General features: G+C 41.7%; 1 pseudogene across 1 annotated transcript; it reads left to right on the top strand.

The window, feature by feature from the left end:
- Nucleotides 1–4,557: 4,557 nt before the first annotated feature.
- On the top strand, nucleotides 4,558–5,116 carry LOC308567256 (large ribosomal subunit protein uL6 pseudogene; annotated as a pseudogene). Its single transcript has one exon. The product of its transcript is annotated as a large ribosomal subunit protein uL6 pseudogene (transcript).
- Nucleotides 5,117–5,870: the final 754 nt, after the last annotated feature.

The raw sequence follows: 5,870 nt of genomic DNA, 5'->3' as shown, positions 1-5,870 counted from the left end.
GTACTTTCAGAGATGGTGCAAATTTTCAATGTCTGCACAGTCCAATGCTGTAGTCACCTGCCACACATGGTTATAGAGCACTTGAAATGTATCTAGTGTTCCTTAGAAACTAGTTTTTAATTTTGTTCATTTTTAATTGATTTCAATTTAATAGGTACATGTGGTCAATGGCTGGAGTACTGGCCAACACAACTGAAGCACCTACTGTCGATCGTGTGGTAACGGTTTGGACAACGTCAAAGGTAGACAGAAATTTCCATTTCTGCTCTACCTCATCCTGCCTGTCAACCTCAGGTAAATCACAGAACATCCCTAACCCAAATTCCTCACTTTAAAAGCTAAAATAACAATAGATTCTTCTCAAGGATTGGAAGAATAAAACAGAGAAGTAAGTAAATGACCCAGCTCAGAGCTCTCAGAAGTTTCCAATGCATATCTGTGTCTTTTCCCCCAGATCTCACACCTTCTCCTTGCACATTGCTGGGAGTTTCATCAAAGGCCATTATAAAATAACAAGATGGATTTTTATATCAAAACTAAGAACTCCTGTGCATTAATGACTTTGACTCTTTCAAAGTAGTTACATTGCTTAAATAGTTCCATTGTTGCTGAAATCACTTTAGACTAACTCTTTCTCAGAACTGTCCCCAGAGTCTTTTCCAAGCCGTCTGGGAGAACCATGTCATTAGCGTTTGGTTGCATTTCTAATGCTTGAGTCATTTTATATTTTACTTCTTTATAAACCTGTACATTTTGAATTAAAACATAGAATATATTAGAAAATAAAAATTTTCCACAAACCCACCAGCAGGAATTAAGAAGTATTGACACATTTATAAAAAGTATTATAGGCTTTTTTATATAATCTGGCATCCTAAATTTTTCACAACATTCTCACATAAACATGTTTGTCAGTTATTCATTAAAATGTGGTTTTTTAAAATGGTTGCAAAATATTTTATCATATGGAACTACATGAACTACTACTAAGCTGTCACATCCCGCGTGACTCCTTCCCGCCAGGCTGAGTGGGAAGGGTGGGGGCCTGGAAAAAAGACAAAGAGAGACCGAAAGCAGCATCAGGAGGTTCACGCATGCTGATGGCACACAGGTGACCCTAACCAGGCTTTGCAGCTTTATTTTATACAGCACTTGATTATCTCTAAATCATTCTTGGGACAGCATATCACTGTTCTCCTTCTGCCTGGCAGCAGCCACAGTTCCCCTAGGTTGTCCCCAAGGGGGGCAAACCTGTTTGCTCACATCTTGGAGCGCATTCCTCAGAGTTTCCAATTCCCGGGAATGAGGCTTGGCCTGTGGCCGCGCCTCTGGGTCTGTAAGGGCTTTGCCAGCTTACAGCCCGATCCCTATACTAAGTGGCTCTTATTAGTTTTTAAAGTAAAAGAAATATTTACTAATTTATAAGTCTTGACTTTTAATGCTTTTTGCCTTCTCCAAAATATAAACCTACTCTAAAAGATAGGCAAGGATGAAAGAGTCACAGTTATCAAATACCTGCAATATAACATGCTTATTATATATATCATCTCACTTAGTCCTAGAAATTCCGAGATATGCAATAGAGTGCCTCAAATTTTTAGCAGTTCAGGTAAAAATTTTAAAAACACCTAATTTGCTTAAAGTTATATATTTAGGAAGTTATTGAACCAGAATTTGAACCCAGGAATATCTGAATCCTAGTCCATACTTTACATTAACAGGTGATAGCAACTGAATGATTTCAAAAGAATTATGATGCAATTTTCAAATACGCATGTCATTTCTTATAACTTATTCAGCTCTCAGAATATTCATATGGGCTGCTAATTACAAAACACAAAACCAAAGTCTGCATTTTTCTTTTTAACCAGGACACCTTTTCAGAGGATTGTTCCTGTCAAACCCGCCTGAACAATCAGTCAGTCCCACGGCAGCATTTCACTCTCCCGGCAACGAGGCCCCTTCTGGAACTGCCCACAGTCACCGTTTGAACAGTTTTAATTAACAGGCAGGATTAGACTGCAGGACGTTATTTCCCGAAATGCCAGTCAATCCTGTTTCCTTTTCATGGGTTCCCGAACAAAGACTAGATACTGCTGCGGGCAGGGTGACACTCAGCCCTCCAGCCAGCCATGGCCAGGATTTCAGACTCAGCCTGGCCATAAACCCAACGGGATCAGGAATAGGCCTGTACGAAAGGGGTACAAGAGCCCTTTAAAACCTGCCCAAGGAACCCTCACAAGCAGAGGCTTCTCCAGTTTCTGGGATTTCATGTAAGGAAGGGGGAGAGCTGGCCAGTTATTCTGTCCCTTTTGGCAAAGGAAATTGATCTTTGCAGGTTTCCAGCTCCCAGGCTCATCAATCCATCCCTCCAGTGGAGGGCCCTTAAAGGTCATAATGTTTAGGGGGGTGATGGAAGAGGGTGGGGATGCAAATCACACAAATTCACCTAATATACAGCTTTGGAGAAATAAAGAGAATTTTCTTATAGGGTGCAGTAGCAGGCCAATCTATCGTCCCACAAGCACAGACAATATTAAGTGTTTTGAGTGACAACTCCGGGAGTTCCCGGCAGCTGTTGTGTTCCTTTTCTGTTCCATGTGGCTCAGACTAAAAGGAGCTGATCTGTGTACAGACTCGGACGAAGGAGTCTCAAGATGCAACTCCAGTGAAGGCCTGAACCTGGAGCCTTGTCCTGGTAAAACCACAGGTAGCATATGGGAGCACAACTTTTACTTTACTGAGACAGTGTGATAGGTAAGAACATCCACTGTGGAACACTGTGTCTGCTGGGATTTGAGTCCTGGCTCTTTACATACCGGCTGTGTGACTCTGGGCCAGCTCCTTAACCTCTTTCTGTCTCAGTTCCTTCATCTTTGGAGTGGGGTTAATCATAGTCCTTATATCTTAGGGTTCTTATAAAGATTAAATGAGATACTATTTGTAAGTTGTTTTGAACAGTATCCGGAACCATAAACCCTACATAAGAATGCATTACATATATAGATAAGTATAAATATATATATAAATTCTCATCAGAGGATATGTGTTTATTGATTTTAAAGAGGAAGGGAGAAAGAAACACCAGTCAGCTGCTTCTTATGGTCTAACCCTGACCAGGGACAGAACCCACAGCTTTTTGGTTGGATAGGATGACACTCCAACCAATTGAGCCTCCCAGCCAGGGTTACATAAATATATTTTAAATCAATTATTCTCTGGTCCTTTTCTCTCACCTGACCATTAAAAATGAGCAACTTGGGGCAATGTGGGCACAGTAGACCCACTGGGCTGAGCATCCCCAATTTCCCACACCTCTGCTTACGCGCTCATTTGTACTGGCAACCATCCTTTAATCCAGAAACCACATAAAATGAGCCATCTCTCCTTTTGTGTAAGGTGAGCCCCTCCCCATTCCCTAATTTCGCATCCTCTCTGGGAGCCTTACTATATTTCTCTCCTAGCAACTTCTAAGAGAGGAACGAAGTATGGTATGTCTCCTCTATTCACAGCCTTCCTGTTCACTCTGCCTGCAGTGCATAAACAAGCTCAAGTTGCACAGGCTTGGCAATGCTCTCCTGTCTCCCCGCTTCTTTCTGTCTACACCTTCCCTAATTCCCATCACAACCATAGCTCAGGCTGGAAGATTTTCTGTAATCTGTAATTTTTTTATGACACAGACTTTGAACTCCTGGCCCCCAGATGAGAAGACCTTTCTCTCCCTCAGTCTGTCTAGTTATGGGGAAAATTTTAAAGATAATAATAAGTAGACAAAGATCAGCAAATTACCTGCTGCAAGTCACCCAGAGACTTGAAAAATATCAGTTCTCGACAATGCATAGGGTCTATTTCATGGAAGAAGGTTAGAGCTCTTAGCCTGGGGAGCCAAAGATCTGGGCATTGAGGACTTTGCTTCCTTTCAAAAAAATTTTTAACAAGAAAATGTAGAAAAATGATTTTCTCAGTAACTTTAATTTATCCTGAAAATCTCATTAAACAAATTAAGCCTTTCCTAAACCTTGTTAATTGAAATTTTAGCCTGATCCACAAAACCAACCCATGTCTGGTTATATTATAGAAATAAAGAGCCAGCAAATCACTATGGAGAGTAAGAATTATTTTCTATGTCTCTTGTCACAACTTGAAGATATTCTCATCAGAGAACCATCAATTTTATAGACTGCTGAAGATTAATTCTTGAATCATCCATTATTCAGTTTGAGAAAAGATGAACAGAAGTGACAGATGGATTGACCAATGTCATTACAAAGGTAGGATTATCAACAAGTCAAAATATCCTAAAGTCCCAGGCGATTTGTTGTCCTACAACAGAAGTAAAAGGAAACAGGGGATCAGAGCACTACTTGTCCAATGTAATAATAACAATAGTTCTTTTGAACTTACATCATAATGAACATAATGTTCCGTGGATAGAATTCCCAGAGCTCATCTTAGCTTTTTCAGAAGTCAAAAGCGAGGTAGACCTACAGCAATACTCATAATTTTAGGTGATCTTCAAAATGATTCCAATTTGTCTATGCCGCATCTACTGTGAGGATGAAGACCCTTCTCAGCAATCAGACTGTCGACGCCCCAGAAAATATGGACCTCACTCTGAAGGGACACACAGTTATTGTGAAGGGCCCCAGAGGCACCTTGTGGAGGGACTTCAACCACATCACTCTATTTGGAAAGAAAAAGAAGGGGCTCTGGGTGGACAAATGGTGGGGAAATAGAAAGGAACTGGCACAGTTCGCACCATCTGCTCTCATGTCCAGAACATGATCCAGGGTGTAACCCTGGCCTTCCCTTAGAAGATGAGGCCTGGGGACGCTCACTTCCTCAATAACGTCGTTTAGGAGAATGGTTCTCTTGTAGAAATAGAAATTTATTGGGTGAGAAGTACATTCTCAGAGTTCGGATGAGATCAGGCGTTGCTTGGTCAGTATCTGAAGCCCAGAAAGATGAGTTGATTCTTGAAGGAAAGAGCATTGAAATTGTATCAAATTCAGCTGCTTTGATTCAGCAAGCCCCAGCAGTTGAAAACAAAGATATCAGAACATTTTGGATGGTACCTAAGTCTCTGAAAAAGGAACAGTTCAGCATGAACTGCTGAACAAGTTCTAAGTTGTCCAACTATAGAAACAGCAAGATGCCAGACGATCCCTCAGACATATTTGTGATATTTTAAAGATTCAACAAAAACGGTGTATTGAAAAATAAAAATGGTTACATTTTTCTGAGATTTTAAGGTTTCCGTATACTATCCCAAGCCTTCATCAACTTTACCAAGAACAATCTAGTCATCTTTCCTATTGTGCTCCTGACCCCCTTGCAGGCAGGCATCCTCAGCCAGGCTTTTCACCATTGCTGCTTGAATCTTGCTAAATTCAGCCATACAGATCCGCTTTGAGTGATTTAGGCCAGAGATCACCATTACCAGTCTCTCAGACTCACTTCTCATTCCTAGCCCCACTCCCATCCTCTGACAATGTGCATAGGAACCCCTCCCCCCAAAAAAATCAACACTCATTTGTTAAGGTATGTAACTATTTATCTCAGCAGCATTCCTGTGTGTTTCTCAGGTGCTTGGGGCTGTTGCATCATATACCAGGCAAGAACAAAGACTGGAAAGGAGTGATGACTTACACGGGAAGACTGCCGTAAAATCTATAGGGTGGAAATTGGAACTCACTTAGAATTACCTGTGCACCGGGCAGGATGAGCAGAGCCTGTCCGGCGCTGTGTGCATCACTTTCCTCATAGCGTCTTTGAAGGGAAGGCTGCATAAGGTGGCTCCTGGAAGTGCTGACGATAGGGCCCCGCACAGGGCGCGCCGGCATCTCTCTCCCACTCTCACGGCCCTTCCA

This window comes from Miniopterus schreibersii (assembly GCF_964146895.1).
Source record: "Miniopterus schreibersii genome assembly, chromosome: 14".
Classification (NCBI taxonomy): Eukaryota; Metazoa; Chordata; class Mammalia; order Chiroptera; family Miniopteridae; genus Miniopterus; species Miniopterus schreibersii.
Note: the sequence above shows the minus strand (reverse complement) of the source record. Positions and strands in the feature narration are given on the sequence as shown.